The following is a 25,302-nucleotide window of genomic DNA, read 5'->3' as shown; positions in this document are numbered from 1 at the left end:
GTTCTGTTTCATAAAAAGCTAATTAATCACATAAGTGAAAAGCTCGATGAAAAGGCTACGAAAAGTTAAAATTATAAAATAATATATGGAATTTAATATTATAATCAAGTTAATAAGTTATATTATTAAGGTTTTCTAAACGGATGAAAATATTCGGAAATGTATATGATAACACTTTATGAATAAAACCTTTAATTATCTATTTACAATTATAAAACTTATTTAGCTTTATATAACGCGAACAAAAAGATCGTTAATAAATTTCTCAATAATTTTTTTCATTTGCAAAAGAATATTTTAATTACTAGCACATAGATATTATGTTCTGCGAGATAACGCTTATCGACATTACGTTCTTCGAGATTTTCAAAGGAAATGCTCCATAGAGATGGCTCCTTTTGCCTACAAATTGATTGTCTACAGTATCGTTTGCCTATATCACTTTTACCGACAGTTTCTTTGTACACAAAAATTATTGCCTATAGCTCGATTACCTACATGCACTTTTCCGCACAAATAAAATTTTTATAAATGGAGTTACATTTGCGTACATATATTATCGCCTACAGCTCAATTGTCTACATGCACTATTCTCTGCTTTGAAAACACAAATTCTGTTTTAAAACACAAATTTTCTCTGCTTTAAAAGCACGAATTTTTTTGTGAGCTAAACATTAATGTTTTTGTTAGCTTAATTTCCCATTTAAAGAATCTTAATTCTTTATCACACGCCATGAATGGCAATAATTCTAGAATGACTATAGAATTTTTAATAATATTATTAGGATTACTTATACATATCTTTACTAATGCATCAAATAATTACGTATAATCACAAGATACAAATGATTTATAAGAAGCCCTACATGCTAATGATTTAGGGGATGAATTCTCTACTTATTCGCGATCATCTGAGATATGAGAATAATTGCTGAATTCATACTGGCTCTGTAATTAATCAGAAAACAGGATTTTGCTTCATATCATCGATACGAAATAAAATTCTGCTTTCTGATTAATTGTAGAACGTCGGATCCAGTGTGAATCTAGCAAATGTAAGAAAATGCGATATTATACAATAAAAAATCTCACAGATATACAAAAACCTTATAATCTATTATTTTATTCTTTATTTTATTCTTCTTTATTATAAATTTGTCTTCACAATTTTTTAAATTTTCTTATAAATATAGATTTAACTTTTGTCACTTTTAGCCATATTCAGACAATATTAGCCTCAAATTGGAAAGAAAGGAAAAACTTCTTTCTATTTATTGGTTTGTTCTTATCACTAACAGACAAGGGTACAAAAATTTTAATTTCTTTGTAAGATGCATGAACCACAAACGCTTCTCAAAGAGGCTATCAAATTAATTAATTGACCATATACAAAATTATCAAAAATGTCTATAGACATCGATTAGAATATTAATTAATTTCGCGTTATATTAATCAACATTATTACACATATTATTAATATAATTTGTTATTAATATGATTGAATTACAGTTAATTAATTTAAATTATATTAACTTGATACAGTATTGATTGTTTAAAAAAGAAGCAATCTCATTTTGCGAATATAAAAAATTATATATATATTATAAATTCATAACTTTAATAAAGTCAATCAAGTATAAAAAACCGGAGAAATTAACGAATTGCCAAAGTTTTTAGACATGAAACAAGAGAACTTAGACTTTTTATATACTGCTTCTTCTATCACACAGATATCACACAGATATTATTCACCTGTTTTATTTATCTTTTCATGGTGTTTCCAAGTTTATTGAAGATCTCATTATGAGTGCTCGACAAAAAATAAAAAGAAATTATAACATTTAATAGCTTTTCCATAGATTTTAGAGATTATAACATTTCTTTCATGAAAATTATTGTTCGTTACGTTTTACAGAAATTATTTTATTCGCAATATATCTTATAATATATATGAAAATATATCACGAAAAGCAAACATAATATATATAAAATAATTTCTTATTTTTTCAGGATTAAATATACAACTTTTTAAAATTTATCCTAGCTCATTTTAAGATAATATATACAGATTGTGAGATGTATTTTTATATTGGCACTCTTTCTCTAACTATATGATGCATATATGTATGTTAAATGCAATTTTATTTCATAGATATTTGTTATTTTAGTATAAAATATTATATTGAACTTAATTTTTTACTCACATTCCGAGCAATAGCAGAATAACGTTATGTTGACTATATTGATTCTGCAACACACAATGATATAAGATCCAAATTAATACTTTGCGGTCAGTGTATTTATTGTTATACTGGTACCATCTGGCTGAAACAAACTACGGCCATGAACAAACTAAACCGCATATTTTTTTACGATATCGTAAACTCGTGTTAATATAAAAGCATCTATTAAAGTTAAAGTTAAAGTACTTCATTTTGTGTTTTTAGTTTTTATCTGTAACAATTACATGCAATATTAGTTGTATATCTGTAAAAAATAAAATGTTAATTTTAATTTATAGTCGTATAATGGACTTTCTGAATTCTGAGACATGCAAAAATGTTAAAATTATAATAATATAAAAGTGTTTTGTGCAATTTTTAAACGACTTAGGGATGAATATGTCTGTTTGCTCCAAGAGGAAGAGAAAGTGTCTTAAAAGATGCAGCGTAAAAATTGAAACTATATGAATATGAAAGCGCATAAATAGCACACAAATCCTGTGTATTTGATTTTCCAAATTGGTTATTAATACGTGGGGGGAAGGGGAGGGAGTTGACAGCCTACTCAGCCTCCCCCTCCTCATAAAAAACTTTTTTTTCAGCTAAACGAGCGCAAACATTTTTTTTGTGAATTTGAGAGCGCATAAATAGCGCATTATTATATAATTTATTTATTAGATTTTGGTTAAATGGGAAGGGAGAGGGGGCAGTTAGGCAGACGTTCATTGTGCCATCAGCAGATCGCAAAGAATTAAGCTCATTGTCAGAATATTATTAATTACTAATTATTTATATAATTATTTATTTAAATGATTTAAATAAAAATTAATTAGAAAAAAATAACTATTTTATTATATATTTACTCAGAAAACAAATAAAAAATTTGTTTTTTTTGTATAAATAATTATTTTTCAAATATCGATCTCTTTTAAGAATTGCTTTAATCTGACAAAGTTATATATATTTTTAAGAAAAATACTTTTAAGAAAAAGTAATTTTTGAAAATTTCATATATAAAACTTTTTTTCTAATTAATTTTTATTTAAATCATTTAAATAAATAATTATATAAATAATTAGTAATTAATAATATTCACATGATAAATTATTTGCTTCAGAGTTGCTCCTTTAGCGCAAGATTGGTATTGATTATATTCTTCTGTGCCTTCTCCTTAGAGTGCACTCGCGAAAGCATTTGCGGATAATTACGTAGACTAATGATTAATAATAGTCTTTTGCACGACACTGAATAGCACTTAGGTTTATAAAGCTCACAATAAAGTATTCAGTTTCATCAAATGAGGGTTACAGTTTGAACTCAAAGGATATTAATTAAAATGGCTTTAAAAAAAGTTTTTTTAGTCCGATTACTTGCGGCACTTTTAAATGCAACGATGCACGATGCGAAGAAGTGACTGAGTCAGTTAAAAATAAATTAAATTTTATATTTTATTTTGAAAAACGTGGGGATCAGAGTATATGGAAGGACATTTCAGAATGTTCTGTCGCAGGTCAACGCACTGACGTTGCAAGTCGAGCATACTTGCGTAAGGGTCCATGCAGGTCAACATGCTACGACTTCATATGAAACAGTGTGCTCGTCAATCCTTTAAATTTAGGTCAAGAAATCTATATGACACACACACACACACACACACACCAAGGAACGGACCTTGTACAATCTTATAAGAGAAACTAGAGATGAGATACGACAATATTTTAAATTATAATAGAAATTTATTTACTGAAATCTAATTTATTTTTAAAATTAAACTACGTAATTATAGATTTAAGTTTTATACATAAAAGTATATATATTTATATTTATGAGATGTGAATATATTTGTAGGATTGTTCGTGTGTGGTGATCGTATATGCGTATATAAGTTTTCATGGATGTTAGATTATGCGGTAGTAAAATTGAACTATAAGGTTTTGTGTAATATGTGTGAATGGAGATGAGAGGACAATCTAGAAAATTTTGCGTAAGTTTAAAAAGCAATGGAAGAACATTTCATGAAAAATTCAAATGACTAAAAGAATTGCTGATGATCTGATATATAGACTGATGAAATTATTGTGTCGGTTAGTAATTTCATATCTCAATTCATTGGGATCTACTATCATGAAGACTTGTCGTATCGAAGAGAAGAAGGGAGTGAATAATTCAATAAATTGTGGAAATTGATAAATTAATTTTTTATATATTAGTTTTTGTCTCGAATTTGTGTGTGAGAAATCACTCCTTAAAATATTTTAGAATATCCATCTTGTATGTATGGATGTAATAAAAATTGAAATAAACAACAGTGCGTATTAAAAATAAATACATTTCGTTACACAAGGCAAATATATTATTAAAGAATAAATATATATAGTGAATGTTGCACGCGCGGTTTATAAGAGAGCGTAATAATTTATTTAATTCGTTAAGAATGACTTGAAGTAAGTCGAAACGCATACGAAATTGAAGATACAGTTGTGTTAATATATATTAAATTTTTATTATTATATATACTTGCATACTAATTATTGTGTTGACTTTTCCTATATATATTTGTTCTGTAATTTGTTAAATATTGAGGAATCTTATTTCATTTTGTTTGTTAAATATATTGTTTACATTGAATAAATATATTATGTATTATATTAAGAGTTCAGACATTTCACGTAGGCGGTTGCGGAATACGAAGACTAGTTTTTATTTCATGTTACTACATTTATTTTTCGTAGAATTATAAAGTCTCTTTTCTTGATTGAATTAATATATATTTATTGTATTATACTTAAAATAAAATAGATACATTGGAATCTACTTATATGTATATTTGAATTTTTAGTATAACTAAATGCAACGATAAATAACAGACCTATATTATATTTTGAAAATCCAGCATGAACACGATGTATGAAAGAAAGAACAATGTGCGTATTTTTTGCTTGTAATTTGACAGGTACGCTAACAGGTTATCAAAAAAGGTGCGAAACATGTGTAGTACATGTGCTCCGAAATACGATACGCCGCTATCGAGTGAAGTATAAGCGCTAATCGACTTCTTAATTGATCGAGATCAATTGAGATCGACATGTTCACCAATATTTTCATACAGAAAAATCGCAGCGAGATTTTGTTTCAAAAAGCTGAAACTACAGCGCTTCAAACTAGTTTAAAAGTGCAGAGATGTTTATCTCGATCGATTAGTTCGCAAGAAAGTATTAATTTAGTTATGGAGAGACAAAATTGATTATACCTTTTGTTTATAAAGGATTTTTATAAAAATTGCGGATTAATAAAATCGCTAATATTTTCGCACAGAAAAATAGTATCAAAATAATTTTGTTAGAAAAAAAAGTTCGGTAATTTCATATACGTTATGAAAGGCAATTTGTCAGTCGATTATCAATCAAAGGAAAAATTTCAATTATCCATTTGTTGCTGCAACAAAAAATTTAAAGCTTTTTTATTTTTTTTATATAAAATATATTTGTTGTAAAACAAATGTTATGTTCTTTACATTTCAAATTAATTTTGATACATAGATTATTTCATCTTACACTAAATCTATGCATACATATATATATATACAATATATATAAAATTTATTTGAAGAGTAAATCACATTTTTAATTAAATATATACTTGTAAATTAATTTCCTATTATTATCTTTATAATTTTACTCAATTGGAATACAATTTCATTCAAATTTTTACATTTCAAGAGAGATAATATTATGATTTTAATCTAAATTAAACGAAAATAAAATTTAATCGTCTCAATTAATTATCACACGTTTAATCATTAAAGTATGATTAACAAGAGAATATATAATAAAACGCGAAACTTTATATGACATTCCTGATATTAATTGGACTTTTTATTATTACCTTTAAAATTTTAATTACTTTGTCAAAAAAATATAACGTTACAAAATAAATTTAAAGAAAACCTAAAAATATATATTAATAAAATACATAAAGAAAGCAATATAGTTAGTCTAAAGGAATGAAAATTTAACATACTGTTTATAATAAAAATTAAAATATTTATAATTAAAACATATTGAACTATCTATATATGAATAAAAAATTTATTATCATTTAAACATATGTTTTTAAGCATGCGTGCATCTTTCTTTATTGTTAAAATCCTGTATAAGCGATAAGAACCAGGTTTAGCTAAAATTACTTTCATACAAGCTCTGAGAATTCAGTATTCGCGTAGCAACGCGCCGGAATGTTGGAGACACGTTGCGCCTCTTTATTGCTAAACACCTGAAACCGCACAATATCGGCCGAACATTACATGTCCCGCAGGCGGCTGTGATCGCGTGTGATGTGGCGAACCATTGGCGCTTTGTTACACGCCGATATTTGCATCGTTGATTTCTCCGATCGGATACACTCGGTCGCGAATAACCACGCTTCTTTATGCGTATGAAGAGCAAAAGGATTACTTTCACTCTGAAAGAAAAGAATTACTTTCACTGTTACTTTCACTCTGAAAGAAAGAGAGAGAGAGAGAGAGAGAGAGAGAGAGAGAGAGAAATTTTATCTATAAACAGATTTTATCTTATTGTTATATAATCAATCTTTTAGCTAACGGAATCTACTATTACAGACCAGATTTAAAATAAAAGCAAAGAAAAATTTAAAAAATCTTATTGAATTTAATTATTGTTTAATCTCATTTTTGTAAGTCTTGAGGATGAATGTCATTCAACACAAAGTTAAATTTTGACTTTGATTATTTTAGATAAAAAATTGATACTTAATCAGCTGTAATTATTAATTATTATTTATAATTTTGAAATGATAACTCGGGGAAATTGTAAAGTTATTACAGAAACGGAATACGATGGTCATTGCTTTTTTCTTGCCTCCAACGTATCAATGAAGTACATCGAATTAGCTCTTCGTCGAAATAAGATTTCCCAACGGCGGCGTCTACGTCCAAGCTACTCTTGAGGCCATGGGGTTCATGACGGGGTACGGGGTGTCCAAGTCGCGGGGAGGAACATTGGCAATATCCTGTTTTTCCAGGACTGCGGAATTAAATATTTGCTGCGGCGAAACAAGAGTTACGTCGCAGTTCGTAGCCATCTCGGGGGGAATCGTTGGATACCCGAGAGCCAACGATACTGTCGCCTCGCTCTCTTCGAGCACCCTCAGGCGAGAAGCAATATACCGAGGAAATGTCCGATATCGACGTTTTTTTTCGTGGGACTTTCGGGTAATAATTTCTATGTCTGAGACTTGAGGCCGGATGTGTACCGTGCGTGTAATTTACGACAGTGATGTCGTAACAGTTTGTTGTACTTGTCGCAGTTATTTGAACGGTTTTTAGACATGAGTAACAAGTAATTCTTAATTTAAAGTATTGATTATTAAGGTATAGAAATATGATAAAAACTTTGTTAAATTATTACTCAATCTTTATTTAAGATAATGAAGGATATATTATAATAAATGATAGTAAATAATAAATAAATAAAAGAATAAAACATTATAAAAAAATACATAGTCATAAAAGCGAAATATAATTTAAAAAATCTTTTTATAATAATCAATATCTTTTATACTTGATAATATCTTAAAACGAAGATTACTGTTAAAATGAAGATACTGAAGATTCGTATTTAAAAATCATTCAAATACTGCGAGAACTACAATGAATTGTTATGACATGTTCCATAACTTATTGCGTACTATAATATTGAAAAAAAATGCATTTCATATTAATATTATTAGAAGAATTCATAAATTCTAAAATTTTTATTAAGATTTTTATTAATTCTTTCTCTCTCTCTCTCTCTCTTTCGCATCTTCCATTTTTTGCATATATTCGTAGTGTATTGTACTTGAATCAGTATATCTTGGCAATGAAATTTGCTCAATACAAATGTGAAATAATTTTTACGCGCTATAATCGAGGAGTTTGATCGAGATGTATATTAAAAAGGGTTGCTGTGTAAAGCGCGCTGAACTGGCGCACGGTATGAATTATTACGTTGTTTTCGCATGGACTTCGATGGTGAATATTTGGGGAGTGTGGTGCTCGACCGTGTAAAAATTCACTGAATTATTGGCTTTTCTGTACAACGAGCGGCGGTGGCGGCGGCGCCCGATATCCAGTGCGACGCCAGCAACGAATTCACTATCGAAATGCACGGCATACTTTCCGCGATTGTTCGGGCTGTGCGAAAGCCGGGTAGAAACGGAGAGATCAAACGTATACTTGATTTCTCCATTAAAATTTTATTCAGCAGGAATTCTAGACATGCTTGTGCTTTTCACAATGCTCGCGTTGCAATCCAGCGTTTCTGCTATTTCGACACAATCCTATACGAACGCAATGTATAAAAGTATCATTTTGTGGTACAGTTCGATAATAATTAAGATATAATTTAATTATGCTCCTGTGATTGATGGACATTTCAGATTATTAGCTTGTTGCTGACGTTGACTAAATATCTTTGTTTTCCTGTTCGTGGTGGCATGCATGCACCGTTTGTGCACATAAAACTCATTTTTTTCGAATATTACAGAAGAGTTTTAAATCTACACAGTTTTCATTTTTACATATTTTGTTTTTAATAAAATATTTTGTTTAATATCATTTAAAACGGTTTTATTAAATGTTGCTTTATTTCAATAAAAAAGTTGATGATACTTGTAGTTTTATGACTATATTGAAAATAAATGCACGAAAATTTATTCTTTTATTGTTTCACTTTATATGATATGCATTCTTTCTTGCAATAATATATTTATTAAAGAAATAGAAGGCATTATACAATATTTAAAAAATTGTTTCTTGTTTGAAAATTTTTTATCTTTGAATGCATAAATAAAAGAGTGTAATTTGGAAACGGTACAATATCGTTCAATTGAGATTAATTTGCTGTTTTATTATAATATACATGTAAAGTCTATCAATACATATAGAGAAATCAAAGATTTTTTAAAAGTCTATTATATACGTAGAGAAATCAAATATTTTTCAAAGAGTAAAACATTAAATTGTAGAATCGTGCATGCGAAAACGACGTCAACTTTCGAACGCGATGATCCAATATGCGCAAGTCCTCTTTCGCATGTCGGCCGTGATTGAACTCCGCGGAACTATGCGATTCCGATTGTTGTTGGCTGAGCACAGAGTACCAGAGCTCGTCGCATCACGACTAATTGCAACAAAGCGTTTCGTCGGACGCATCGAGGGGAATGGTGTGCGAACCTTGTGCACGAAGCTTTTATCTGGGATCATATGATATCTCTCTTCTCGTATAATCGCGAGACTCTCACCGATTTGTGCGTGTTGACCGATACGAATGATATTCCTGGTTTTATAGACATTGTAAAGGTAAATTAAATTTTTCGTTGATTGAGTTTCGTAGTCGGGTCTGCCGCTTCGGCGAATAATATTGTACACATACACGCACACGTATACACATGTATGCACACAATATAGGCACACGCGAATAGTTCTTTTTTTTTTATTGAGAGTAACTTTTTATATGTACACTATGGTACATGTTGCATTATTCCTACATTCTCTCTTATTATAAAAAATGAATTAATATTAACTATGAATAAAAATAATTGTATTATTTTAAATATTTCTTAAGTCATACAGTTTTATTGAAAAAAATTATTAATATTATTTTAATAAATTTGAAAATGTAGATATCATATAGATATCTATATCTTAAATATAAATGTTTGAAATAAAAAGATATAAAATTAAATATTATATAGAGCTTTTTTATTGTAGATGTTATCAATATACATTTTAATTAAAAAATTGAAGTAGCCTTGGAATAGTTATATTGGATATACGTACCTATTGATCTTGCGTTTCTCGAATCCGTGGCTTAATTATACAACAATACGTTTATTTATATTATGTTTCATTATTATGAAATGTGCGTGATTTGCTGTTGTATTTGTGTGTATCAAACAAATAGTGTCATCAAGCTCTTTTCGAAAATATAGCAAATATAAATATTTTAAGGTTTAAACGAACAGAGAATATCAAGCAAACATATTAAATCTTTCATTTTCTACATCTGTATATATAATTTAATAAATGCATATAATAAATACACAATATGTATGCACAATATATATAATTTAATAAATGAATACATATATGTATATATAATTCTATTCACGTTTCTTAAAAAAATACTTAAGAGATACATTAATATAATTTTCTTAATTTGCACTAAAAATTTTTGAAAATAATGCATTTTTTTGTGCAAAAATTACTTAAAATAATACTTCTTCGTGTCCCTGTGTATTGTATTGCACATTAAATTCTTAAGTTTTAATCAATATTACTTTAAATTAAAATAAAATTAACAACAATTTCGTCGAATAAATTGTTTATACATATATTGCCTCAATGTGAAGTCAGACGACAATACTTTCGTTGGTGCGAACAAAAGTTCGTTTTGTTCTGCATAAACGAATGACACGCTCCGACGGAGAGCGCTCTTTCGTGTCCGCCGAAATGTAAAACTATCCGTGGGACAGGCAGATTTCGCGGACCGCTTTTATTGCGAGTTTTGCCCTCGGAACGACACTAATTGAAATCGTCGAATTTCGCGCGTTGATGATGTTCGCTTTGATGTATCGCCTTTATACAAATTGCCAACAATAAGCGAAACATTGGAATGAGCGCGAACGAACTAAGCAGAGAAACGTGATAATAAAAAGCATCAAATTAAAATGCGAAGCTACTCAATACGTTTCAGTATTTTATAAATGTTTGTCTGAGTTGAAATCAAATACCTTTGTATCGTATCATTTGAAAAAACATCGAAAAATTATTACAATTTATAATGAAAATTATTTTGTGCACCAGAATGTAACACAAATATATTCTATATATAAATATTTCATTTTATTTAAAAAAATTTATTTAAGAAATTAATAACGTATGATGAGATAAAAATTAAAAAATAATAAAAAATAAAGTTTAATTAAACAGAATGCAAAATATTAATTTTTCTATCTATATACATTTATTTTCGTATTTTCTATAACTCTTTTTAAATTTGTACGTCAATAAATAATTACATTAATTATTCAAAAGTATAAACGTAAAAAAGGAAAAATGTGAAAAGCTTGCTTACATTAAAGAATTACTGATTTAAGAGCGGCGCACTATAGCATACGCCCTACAAGAAATTTAAGGCTTCATAAATGCCATAGCTTCTACTGATGCAACAGGTCGCGAATTCGTTAGTAAGAAGTCGTTAAGCTATCATGTTTCAGAGAAATTTATATGCATGCGCGATTAGTTATGTTGACAGAATAATATGCAATTATCTCTTTGTTTCTTTTTTAAATTGCGCATTTTATATTTTTTGTATTACGTGGTAATATATATTACATTAACATATCAATTACATGATATTTTTGTTATTTTAACTTTATATTATAACGGTATTTATTGTTGTAAAATATGTAATTATTTTAGGCATTATTATTGATAAGACATTTTAAATCATATAATTTAAACATATAGTTAGTTGTAAGATAATTTTATTTGTTATTCATGCCAATTCTAGCAATCTACATAATTTGAAGATTGATCTTATAAAACAAGTAACATATCACATATAAAGTAGTTGTAAGACTCGTTGGTTTCGACACGGTGCAACAGGTCACGAACTTCATAGTAAGAGAATGCCACTGCCTCGTTTAAACTATTATCCATGGCCTTAATTCATATGCATGGAAAATGCGAGCGCCAAGAATTGGAGCAATCGAAGTGAAGTTGAAATTCATTTAACGCGCATTGCTCCGGGCGAAACGAAGATCGTGAGGAACTCCGGTATATTGCTGCATATACTACGCGTGTAAATATTATCGAGCTTTTAATCCCGAGCGTAGAGTGTTATTGCAAAATAGTTTGCGAATAAATTGCATGGAATTTGTTGGAAAAACCATAAGACGAGATCAGAATGAGTTTAACTTTTCATCGCGGTAAACAAGTATTCATTCTATTGAACATATTGATAGATTCGATCGGTCAAATGTTAGTTTGAAATGGTTATTTGACTTTAAAATTAAAATTCCTTAAAACATTACTGAAAGTCTAAATATGGAACTCGATTAATTTAAAAATTTAATTTTTATTTATTTTTTTCATTAAATATTTTCTTCTACTTATCCTGTCCATTTCAATATTTATTTGAAGGAGAATTTTGTTAAATCTGATATTATTTAGTTAAATATTTCTAATATGAGTCAAGATAGGTGGTAAGAAAGTATCAAATTGAAAATGTCAAATTTTGTACCGGAAAAATGCCATTTGTGAGAAGTCTTACTTTATTATTTTTTTCTAAAGAAAAATGCAGCTGAAAGTCATCGTTTGTTTGTGGAAGCTTACAAAGAATATGCTCCATCGGTAAGCATGTGTGAAAAGTGATTCAAATGATTCAGAAGCAATGATTTTGATTTGAATGATAAAGAGCATGGAAAGCCGAAAAAATTTGAAGATGCACAATTGGAAATTGAAGTCTGAAACTATCACTGTGAAGGGTACCAATACATTTGAACCGAGCTGTGAAGGAAAAACGATCGAAATGCGTTTTTTTTTATAAAAAAAATCCGTAAAGTCATATTTGTATATCCAATATTCTAAGAATTTAAAATGAATAATTAAGAATGTATAAGCTAGTGAGAAATAACTTATTATAATGTCGAATCTACATCGATATAATGATTTCTATGTCATTTCGATGTTTAATTAACGGTTATTTCTCGCTGATAATGTGTGCTTGACCACAACTTAATTCAAACTACGCATTTAGTGCCTAAAAAAAATGCTTTGAAAAAATTAAGTTGAGATAAACATTATGATTTACTCTTATAAAATCTATTTATTATTACATTCGGCTAATTTTGATACTAATTCTATCCTCGAAATCAAACTTTAATTATCATAAATTATAACATCTTATAATATAATTTAACATTGTAATTTGCATATAATATAATTTAACATTGCAATTTGCATAATAGGATAAGTGTTCAATTTCACTTAACAATTAATTCTCTTAAATTGATTTTATACATCCCTCATAATTATTACAACTGACTTCATTGCTTCAAAAATTACAGTTATTAAGAATAGAGAAAAACATTAAACTTTACTTGCTCTTATAAATGGAACTATCATATTTAATTGTTTCGTTAACCTGATAGCTGAACCTGTAATCGACGAATCTGCCTCTATAATTGTACTTGATCTTATAAATTGTCGAGATGTTTCGATGCATACAGAACGAAATCGAGACATCTAGAGTAGAATATAATATTATAATGTTTAACGAGCAACAGGTCATCTGAGTTGGTCAGAAGCAAGTTGATAAGTATTGTATGATCTCGTTAAACTATTAAATACTATCCGCATTCGTATGCAAGGTGAGATACAAGAATACAAGCTTGAGCTACGAATGTGGTTGCACGTGTGTGACGGAGTAGAATTTCCATTATTTTACGCAGACGTATGGAGGCGCGTCGACGCGAGATATTCTCTCCACCGTCTTCCTTTTCGAGTTTACAACCGGCTGCGCTATGATACGAAAGCTCCATAGAAAACTCAGGAACCATGTCACCTCTCTCGTAGGACATAGACAGGGCGGATAGCAACTCATTTGCATTCTACGATATGGTATTGAGATGGTCCAACCGGGGTTGTTATTCGACGCTAGAAAGATTGAATCTCGAGGATAGGGAGAAACGAACGTAACAAAGTGTGCGAAAATATTGAGAGAGACATCGATCGGGTTTTTGCGTGGGAGATATATTGGAAAACAAATTGTCGACTATCGTAGAATGATAGGAATCAGTTTTTATGAGAGATTGATACAAAAAAAAATGAAGTGGTATTACTTTTTCTAGATACTGTCATGTATAATGATTTTAAATATAAAGATTTAGATTGTGAAGTGTTAAATGAATTAATTGAAACGAGAGATAATGCAAATTTAGAATTGTAATTAATTTATAATTCTACAATATAATTTATTTTTCAAAGAGATTTTATAATATTTGAACAATTTATTAACACTGATTTTTAGCTATGTATGCTTCGTTATATACATTTCTCCATTATTTCCCACAATTGAATTGTGTCACATAAAGTATAGATACTCGAGTAGATATTTTAGTTTGGCGTGACCTAGCGAGTTGTTCGCTTTTCGCTCTGATTCATCGCATTCAACTCGGAGAAACGCACGATAAAGGTTGCAATCGTACCGGCTATTCGCGCACTGACAAAAGCCAGCGAAAAGAATGACGTAGATTGTTCCGCAACTGTTGCATCACTGTTACATCCACTGACATGTTATTCGACCGTATATTTGATATTACATATACGCATAGGAATGTCGAGAAGAGACAAACTTCTCTAACAAAATACTCAGATTAATTCGTCGAGTTACATTTTTGAAAAAAGTTTGTTATCGTTCAATCATTCAAACATTTAGGTCATAGAACTCTTTAATTTATTTTCTTCACATCAAGTTTTTTGTATTGTTTAAAGATTTAAAAACATATGAAGTTGAAAATATAATATTATTTTAAGACAAATTATTGCTTTCTAAATAATAAGCACTCGTGCATTAAAAACATTATCATAAAACATTATCATACTCTAAAATTTTTTGTAGCGTTGTTAGTCTTGGTGCATCAAAAACAATATAATAAATGTGATATATTGGTTGTGTTCAATACAAAAAGCATTTTTGTTTGTGAGCAACTGTAATAATTTTTTAATATGATTGTTTTTTGCTCTTAGTTCTTCACTGGATCTAAATACAATATATAATCATGTTAAAGAATTTTACGATAGTTGCAAAGTTGTTATTTCTGCTAAATGCAACCAATTTGTTATTAATTTTCCAATTTGGGTATAAATGTACACGATTGCAATATTTGAAATCAATTAAAAAATGTGTTGTACTTTTTATCCCTAACGATATCTTATTAAACATCGCGATCGTTTCATGACAACATTCGTGATATCTTATATTCATGCTAGACGACATTGAACAAAGATTGGCGAGATCCTTCGTCCTTTCAATCGAGTCGTCGTCGAGGAAGGTGGTAGTGGCGAATGGGAAACGTGAGGGAGGTGGTCGCGCGAACGAGAGCGCGAGGATTCGCTTCGTCGACCGCAACTAAAACGTGGCCCCGCGACAGAGAGAGTTCAGCTGCCAACCGGTAATGGGATTCCTCTGTTTCCCGGAACAATGATACGCTACGTCGCGGTATGAATTACGCATAATATAACGCCGGCTGGCTTGGTTTGCGGGGGTTGTATACGGCATAGGAAGGCATAGGAAAGGGTAGGTTCAGTGTGAGCACTCCGTGGAATATGAAATTCAAAAATCCCCAGATTGAAGAGAGATGTATGCCGTATAGTCTCGAGAGACGACGAGAGTCACGCGTTGTCTGCGAGCTTTTGCTGGTAGCAATTGTCAACGGGGTGATGCAAATTGCACCGGTAAAACCGACGATTGGGGTTGCTTTGAGATACGTGTGGAATTGAGATACTTGACTATAAATTTTGAAAACTGTCTAAGTAAATTTAAAATTATATTATAATAATATTCTATTTTAGTAATATAAATATATTACGTACCACAGATATATATAGATATATATATATATATAATTAGGTTGGAATTATGCGTGCGTTTTTAATGAAAGAATGTTATTTATTTCACATGAGCATTAAAAAATACATTAATGAAAGTACTTCCCATCACTTGTAAAACGCTACGAATTAATTCCAACACCTAATATATATACACACATATATATATAGAGTATATATATATAAAAGATATATTATAATTTATAAAAATGAAATTTTTAAGTTTTTAACGATTTTATCTTTTATATGTACTTAAATATAGTCTTTCTTGGACGTATATTTATATTTGTAAAAGGAAAAGTTATTAGTTAATAAAAATTGGAATAGATAATATATACATAAATACATACATACATATGCTTCACTATGAATTTTAAAAACTAAAAAAGTAAATTAAATACTATAATAATATTACATTGTAATAAAAATATGAATATAATAAAGGTATACATCATAATTTATACAAATCTTTAAAAATTTAAAAATATGTAAAATATATTAAAAATATATCTTAATGTCCATTAAAATATACTTTGTTATGCAATATATTTTACATGTGATGTAAATATTAAATGTTATACAATATTATATATTTTCAAAGATATAAATATATAAATATATAAATATAGTTACAAACATGATTGCTAAAGAAATGTTTCAAATATTCCTAATATTAAAAAATATATTTTAATAATAATTTATAAAATATTAAGAATATATTATATCAAGAAAAAGATTTTCTTTCCAAAACGTTTAATATTAATAAATAAGCTGATAAATAAAGGGAAAACTAAATAAATAAATCATATATATATATATATATATATATATATAAATATACAAATCATATATATTGTTATATATATTTACCGTTAATTAATTATAGATTAAATAAAATATGCTTTTTAAATATCATTTTTATCAAAATCATTTTTATCAAAATCATTTTTATTAAAATACGTCTATTTTATATCAATTATATCATGATCTATTTACATTTATCAACTTTTGTATAAATACTAATATAAAATTCAAAGCAAGTTTTATGTATGATATTTAAATAATTACATTATAATTAATTATGACATATTTGACAATTATTTCTAAAAATTTTATAATTACTTTAAAATTATTAATATTCAGATTACAGAATTATAAATACAATCCGGATTTTACATACATATATCATCTGAATAGTAATACTTAAATTATTAATGAATTTAACTTGAATTTAACTAACAATAAGCGGATAATAATTATTTTGAACAATTCCAATGCTACAGTATCAAGAAGTTTTACAACTCTTATATAATATATGGATAGCTATAATATAATTGTATATGCTATACAAAATGTTATATAAAATATGTAAATGAACATGTGATATAATGAAAAGGTATAGTAATAATAAATTATAAGTAATTAATAAAGCAGATAGTAAATCATAAATTTATACATAGTTGATTTAGTCGTGGAACTGATTTTTTTTACATTACGTAATAACTCAAAGCGAGAAATTACTCATCAAGTACGTCTATTTATATATGTATTATGTAGTGTCCAAGCTAACATTGTTGTTACTAATGTTACATACAATATGACCTCAAGATTCTGTCGAGGGATGTGTATCCTTGTTAGCTTCTGTAATTTGACCTGTATGTATACACAGAGTGATTAAGAAACCAGAATATTATTAATGTAATTAAATTTACAATATTGCATTACAATTATGTATATTTAATTATAGAATCAAAACTTCTATTATTCATATTTCTTAAAAAAAAATGTGCAAATGCAATTACAATTTGGATTCTATAATACATGTACAGGAACTCCTCACTGAATATCAATTATCGAATATTTAGATAATATATATAGATCACTGCAAATTTAAATTAATAGAACTTAATATGATTAAAATTATTAAAATTATTTAATTAGATTATGATTGTAATCTTTATAAAATACGTGTAATATATTGATGGTAAATTATTAAAACATAACTTTATACGGATATTATATTTTTATATATTAGATGCTATATTAGATGCTATATTAGATGATATTTTTATATATTATGCAATACTTCAAACTATTTTTTATAAATAGTAGAATTATATATTAATCATTTAAACAATAAAACATTAATATTAAAAACATTAATATTTGCGATATTTACCATTATTGAGTTTTTTTATTTTCTAAAGCATATTATCGTAATAAGAACTTGTATAGTCATATAATTTTCTTTAGCTTATATAGATAGCTGTGTCCTTGCATCTACATTACAATTTCCAATTCTTCTACGTAATCCCATATATTATGAGTTTGTCTCAAGTGGTTTTTTAACACATCTATTCCGTAAAATGTTCTAATAGAATAATTGCAATGCATGCAATTTGTAGAACAATTTTCGGTGTTCAATGTGAAATGTAGCGGCAGCCAGGTACTTGTAATTTTATTTCGTATCTCAATTATTAATTGTGAATGTCGTTGTATCAGATGTTCCTCTAACCATGATTTATTATATACATCACACCATATCTCGCTACAAATTTTACATTTTACAGTATATAATTCTACTTTAGAGAAATATTGCCATATCGGATGAATATCGTTTATCCAATCTAAGACGTTTTCTTTATTATATACTTTATGAGATTGGTATAAGTGTGCTATTGGAGTCATCTCTAATCCGTACTTATAAATTTTATCACAAAAATTGCACTGTATGTTAAATTTGTTTAATTTATTAAAATACTTCCACAACCAATTATTTCTCTGCGCCACTATTATATCCGCACAATATCATGTAGCGTGTGTTACTAAATATTGTCTATTGTACCGGCATGCCGACTATGCCAAGGAAAATATTCAGAAGAACAGTTTGGGGACGATCGAAGAGAAACATATTTTGATTCTGTTTTAAAATACAAATATAAATACATAATTAAAATCTTATTAACAGTTACGTGTTATAGGTTTGTTTTTAATTGCTTGATTCCTAGAGTTTATTTAAATTGAAATATATATTTTGTCTAACTTGAAAAAATAAAGCTTAGTATTAAAGATAAAGTATAAGCTTACGTAAAAATATATTTTACATATTGTATAAAATTGTGTCAAAAATGTTTCCTAATATTTTGTTTCTGTGATTATTAGAACATAAATTATTACATTGTTTAAATTGTGTATTTTTTTGGAATATTTTTAGTAAAGTTTCAATTTACTTTTGAAAATTAGTGCATTTTCTTCTTGTAAAACATACTATGAATTGTTTAAATTAATATAATAATTAAAAACTTATTTAAAATATAACATTCAATAGTTATATATAATTACGAATTAACAATTATTGACACACATACACACATATTTTTTCTAAAATTTATCAAAAAGTATAAACTCATTGCCGTAATATCAGAGTTTGCGGCCTAAACAAATTTTTTGCCTACGTTTGAACTTTATTCTGAATCATTTGCGATTTAGCAATCCACAATAATATCAGCCAACCGTATACGTTCAAGATAATATGCGGAAGCAAGATAAGCCGCGTATGTATTGATTTCGTAGCTAACGCGCGTGTGTAACTTTCGGGTTCATAATAAAGCTTAGCCGATTCGTAGGCACGCATGAGTGCACGGATAAGATAATAACGCAACGAGGAAGTCTTCGCACGCATCGGCGCGGTGACTCCCTCAGAAATTTTCCTCTTGGAAGCTTATATACGTACGTACGCACACCGGAGGTGAGGACCTGTGACATGGAGATAAGTTCGATGGGCTGGCAATATTGACCTTTCGACCCTCCGTTGTGTAAACTTGCGCACGGTTATCAGCATCTCCTCTTATTGAGACTTGCTCGTCCTCGAAGTGCGAGCGGAGAACTTTATTATTTTACTGAGTTATTATAATGTCGCATCAAGTTGGCATTTGTCTCATTAAATACGAAGAATGATAAAAATTGCAAATGAATGATTGCGAAGAGAGAGAGAGAAGGAGGGAGGAGGGAGGGAGAGAGAAGAGAGAGAGAGAGAGAGAGAGAGAGAGAGAGAGAGAGAGAGAGAGAGAGAGAATAGCTCTCGTTTCTGCGGGACGATATGGAAAATAACTCGCCATGTAACATATTTTGCTAGATTTATAATTTAACGCACGTTAGAGATTTCACGAAAAAATCAGGGATTTCTTAAATTTTTATTAGATTTGCATTTTAACCAATTTTAATTAAACCGTATTTAAATTTTTAACAATTCTATTTTTAGTCATATTTAACTAAATGTTATAATAAAGATCGTTTTATTATTAATAGCATTATATTTCAACGTATTTGCTTTAACAAAAAATGTATTATTATTTAATCTTTAAATACAAATTAATTTGACTTACCATAATTTATTTAAATGTGCTGAATTTTTTTAACGGACGTTTTTGTTTTACATATGATCTATTTGAAAGAATATATCCTTCAAATACTTCAACAGTTACATACCGATCGTCGAATAAGTGTATTTGGTCACACTTGCTTTGACAATTCCGAAACACTCAGAATGCCATGCGGTCACTAGTGAATCAAGATGATCGACACAAGATCTATGTACTTGATATTCATGGACTATTCATAGAGCGACACCTGAACTGATCGTTGGAAGAGGCTCTTCGTTATTGACGATATAATGGATTGTTAAGTGCATTATATCCATCATGTAAAGGTAATAGTTTAATGCAGAATCAAAATAGAATAAAATATTGTTTCATAAATATTAAAATCAAGCTATAAAGGAAAGATTAAAGGTAGATAAATATAAAATTTTAAATTTTAATTTTCTTAGAGAGTATTGTATTTACTTTCTGGATTTGTCATTTCTTACGCAGAGAAAATAATCTCTATTTCCTGAAGAACGTAGAATGTTCGGCAATTATTTATTACCAACTTTCAAAAATAAATAGAATAAAAGAATTAGTATATATTGTAAAATATAAATGTGCTTATTATAATTTAATATTATAAATTTTATTGTTATTGTCCGTTTTAAGTTAAAAATTTTGAACTAAAAAATGTTTTAAATCATTTTTTTCCAAACTTTTTAACGTCGTTTTAAATAATTGAGATTGTTTTTCATGTATAGCTTAGAATATTTACAAAACGCTTTTTATCAATTCTCTCTACAATCGCATCAATATTTAACGTCAGAATTTTTTTAGTTTTTTAAAATTATTTTAGTGAATATTTACATGTATATACTTATAATATAGTAAAAGTAATATGTCGAAACACTGCGCATAACTTACTTATTATAAATGCAATTGATTCCATTGATACATTATATTGAATCTCGAAATCTAATATTTACCAAATGGATTCTCTTGGCAAATATACGCGCTATCTGGATTCTATAGTCGCGTTTTTCATCATGTTGCAAGCCTTTAAACCGACGAGGAGGGCTGTCCGCATCAGCAAATATACGAGTCGGTCGAAGCGTACGTAATTTTTTATGATACATCACGCACCGTTGGTAGATGACAGGTAAAACGAAACTCGTTAGAAATATCGAATCGCAGAAGATTGCCTAGATCGTCAATGAAATTTGCGTACTACATATTTTTGTTACACGTTGCAACAGAATTAATATACTCTAAATATTCGTTTTCATAAGATCTGATGCTTTGGTGAGTTGTCACATGTTATTGTAATTAATAATAGAAAAAAACGTTTATACTCTGATTTTATGTCAAATAATTACACAGATACACGAAACAAAATTTTATATTTAATCCAGAAATTCTGATATCTATGACATTTTTATGTATCAATTTAATTCATTGTTCGAATTGTTCCATCACGTCACAACTTTCTTTATCGACGGAAAATAGCTCGATTTTCCAATAGTTTTAGAGTCATTTATGACTTAGCTGCTTTTAATATGCAATCTGAGGTAAAACAGAGAAAATAAGTTCAACATGCAAGTTTATAAAGCTGGTAATATACAAGTTGATAGATTAAAAATACTGAAAAATCGAGCTATTTTCCGCTGATTAAAAAATTGTGACGTGATAAAGCAATTTAGACATTAGATTTGGTTTCAGAGCGTAAAAGGCTATCATGGTCTAATCTCCAGATATAAAAATTTTTTTGTATATTTTTTTGTGTTATTTAATGTTATGCCAAACGTTAAATAAAATTTAATGTCGTATTATTTTCATTAAATAGTTTTGCTGTAAGGTATACGATGTTTTTCACTATAATAACATTTTGTTTTTTTTTTAAAACATTCGAAATTCTTTAAGTTTTTTTTGACATATTTTTTAACACGTACATAATTTTAGATAAGATCATTATTTATTATCATCATGGAAATCATGGAAATAATTTTAGCGTCATATCATATGCTATTTATTTTTTTAAGTTATTAATTTTTTTTAATTATAGAAATCATTTATTAAAAATTTCCGATTTTTCCGAGGGACATATCGTTCTCGTTTTCTAAATTTATATTTTAACACGGACTTTATATTGCCGAGTCACAAAGAGTTAATCTGTCGAGGCGAGATACACCCACTTTGAATTTCGTGGAAGCTGCGTACGACCCATTTAATACACAAGTGGAATACCATGCGCCATGCATGAGCGAAACTACGAACATAGATGGGCACCAACGGCATTATCCTTGGCAATTAGCGAAATTGCATTTGGCGTAGCGTATGTATCGCATATCCCGTCACTGCAAGGCGGCCTAAGGGATGTCTGCAGGCGTTTCTCCGTATCACATCCTCTTTCACCGTCTCTCGCTTTTGCTCTGTACGATTACTCTCCGATATAGAGTTTCTCTCTTTCCGACAATCCCCCTATTCTTCCACCGCTCTCATCTCTCTGCTCTTATTCTCTCTGACCATCATCATTTTCAGAGCAAATTGGCTATTGCGAGATATTGCGCAACAAACGGTTTTCTGGAAAATCCGTCTTAAACTATTGGACTTATGAGCGATCTTGTCTAAATCATTTGATGGCCTCTAGCTAGTTAGTAATTATAATTGTTCATTAACAAAAGCAGATTTATGAATTAAGCTTTAATGAATCAAATGTGTTGACAGGTAACAAATTACAGATAAAAAGTGACATATTTATATTTTGCAATTAAATTAAATATGTACAAAAATTTGTCAACGACTTTTAACAAAATTAACAGTTATATATTGAAGCAGCATTTATCTTGCGACTCAACAATTTTCGCTAATTAATTATTCGATCAAATTTAGAACGCTTGATTTTTGAGGATATTATTACGATGATAATATTAAAATCAATTATTCTCGGTAGAGAAATTACAGATTTAATTAATTCGTTTAACAGCGGAAGGATCTCCATCTCAACAAGGGTGTTCACCAGAAGGCTGTTAAAAGGATAAGAAAATTTTATTGTCAGACTACATTGGCCTGGCGGGCTTCAGCAGAAAACTGGAGATCAATGTACCCGGAGCGTTTACAGAATGTGTTTGGGAGTAAACGACTCGGGCTAAAGCGGATAAGATAACCTTCTCGAGATTCGTGCTTGCGAAGTGAATTACCGACCGGCTCCGACCCTCTCTCGCGCGATTCGCGCAATGAAATTCTCACGAAAGATTTTCCTGGTCGACGATGTAAATTTAGGATATCGGTAGCGAGGAGTTCCGCCGGTATCTCGAGGCTAAGTGCGGAGGTACAGTAATTTATCGTTTCCCCTTCTGCCTCTCTGTGCCATCCTCCGCCGTCCCCTTCTACCGCCTCTCTGTATTATTAATCCCGCAAGATATCGAGCGAAACATGGAATCCTTGCAGAATTCTTTACGCGCAAAAGGAATAGTGTCATTAATAATCGGAATTACCTTTTATCTCGGTAAATTGCGCCGCGCGCTTTCCGTCGCGCTTCCTCATCAATTCTTTCTACCATCTTCGAAGAATTTTGCAAGAAATATGCAGAAAACAGTTTAGCATACGACTTTCGTAATGTGTCTGATTGTATACGATTGTTGGAAACTGTACAAGCAATTGTAATATCGAATAAAATGTTTCCATTTTATTCAAAAACAACATTATAACTAAGAATATGTTATTATGGAAATACATTGAATCTTTATCTTAATATTTAGTATTTTTTTGAAAAAAATATAAATCTGCTGAAAATGTAGAAATATTAAAACATAAAAGTAATTAATCTAACAAATTCTAACAGACTTACATTTATCCATTAGCGAAATTAAATCACATTACTGGAATATCAGTCTTCTGTTTAAGACAGCGATCGCTTCGGACGTTACGAAAGATCATGCGAAGTGGAATAGTGCGCTTCATCTATTTTCCAGATTGTCTTCTACGGCGATACGGTAAATCCCGTCGGTCTCATTGCGGTAGATTCAGTTTCAGTCTCACGAATAAATTTAACCGACGCTCAGCGATGGTACAGAGAAAAGGAAAAGGGCTGCATATACAAAGGAAAAGGCCGTAGAAGTGGAACGAGTCACGAGCAAGAGAGACGTTCGCACGTTGTTCACTTCAGGAATACCTTAACGGCTCAATCCCAGCCTGAAGGCACGTGGTCTGTCGAAAGAATGGCACTAAGCGACGTTGGAGTTGCTTGAAAAAGAGAGAAAGAGAGAAAAAGGCCCGCGGGAGCGATTTCGCCCTACCCTCGAAGAATTTCAATAACCACTTTTATTTCTATTACATTCGCTGAAAATTTCTCGTTACTGCGAGTCTCCAACTGTCATTGTGGTGAAAAGAATAAATGTGAAGCGATACAAGACGATTGTTGGAATGACAATAAAAAAAACTATTTTTGATTTTTTAGAAATGTGAGATTAATAATTTTTGGAATTTCTACGTTTAAACGTCTTAACAGGAGAACCTCTTTTTACTTTAAAGAAAATATAGGATCTTTTAGAGTTATTTATTTAATTACTTTAGATAGAGGGGTATTTTTTATGCAATTGTGAAAAGAATATTTTTATCATTTTTTATATTTTGTAAAAAAGGAATATTTGAATTGTCTAATATCTCAAGTAAAATACTTACATAATTCAAAGGTTAAGCAAATATTTCTATGTGTATGCGCAAAGTTATTGTGTGCTCTGACCTTAATTACGTCGGTCTATCTAAATATTTCGTTGATATCCTTTCTTTACATTTCTACGTAACATTTAAGATGATATTTATACTCACAACATGATTCTTATATACAAAAAAATTTATATTGAAGAAATAAAATATTTAGAATAAAGATTTGTATTTAAAAATACAGACAGTTTAGTAATAAAATTTTGGTTAGAGATCAACAAAGTGCATTTAGCTAATTATTAGAAATAGATTACTCCTATGAAAGTTGATGTCATTAAACCATTGCAATGATATGAAAAACTAATATGGAATTCTTAAT

At 29.2% G+C, this 25,302-nt stretch overlaps 1 protein-coding gene across 4 annotated transcripts in view; it reads left to right on the top strand.

Moving 5' to 3' along the window:
• Positions 1 to 25,302, top strand: part of LOC105149436 (CUGBP Elav-like family member 1-A) — a 562,295-nt gene that overhangs the window by 29,145 nt on the left and 507,848 nt on the right. Inside the window, exon 1 of one of the 4 annotated variants that reach the window (XM_087403811.1) lies at positions 20,589 to 20,605. The exons of the other annotated variants lie outside the window; for them this stretch is intronic. The gene's annotated coding sequence lies outside the window, so the exon portion shown is untranslated. Of the gene's footprint in view, positions 1 to 20,588; positions 20,606 to 25,302 lie in introns of those variants that run through there. 4 annotated transcript variants of the gene reach the window in all.

The sequence above is a fragment of the Acromyrmex echinatior genome, chromosome 3 (assembly GCF_024713525.1).
Source record: "Acromyrmex echinatior isolate Ae372 chromosome 3, ASM2471352v2, whole genome shotgun sequence".
NCBI classification, from domain to species: domain Eukaryota; kingdom Metazoa; phylum Arthropoda; class Insecta; order Hymenoptera; family Formicidae; genus Acromyrmex; species Acromyrmex echinatior.
This window is presented reverse-complemented; position numbering and strand designations above follow the sequence as displayed.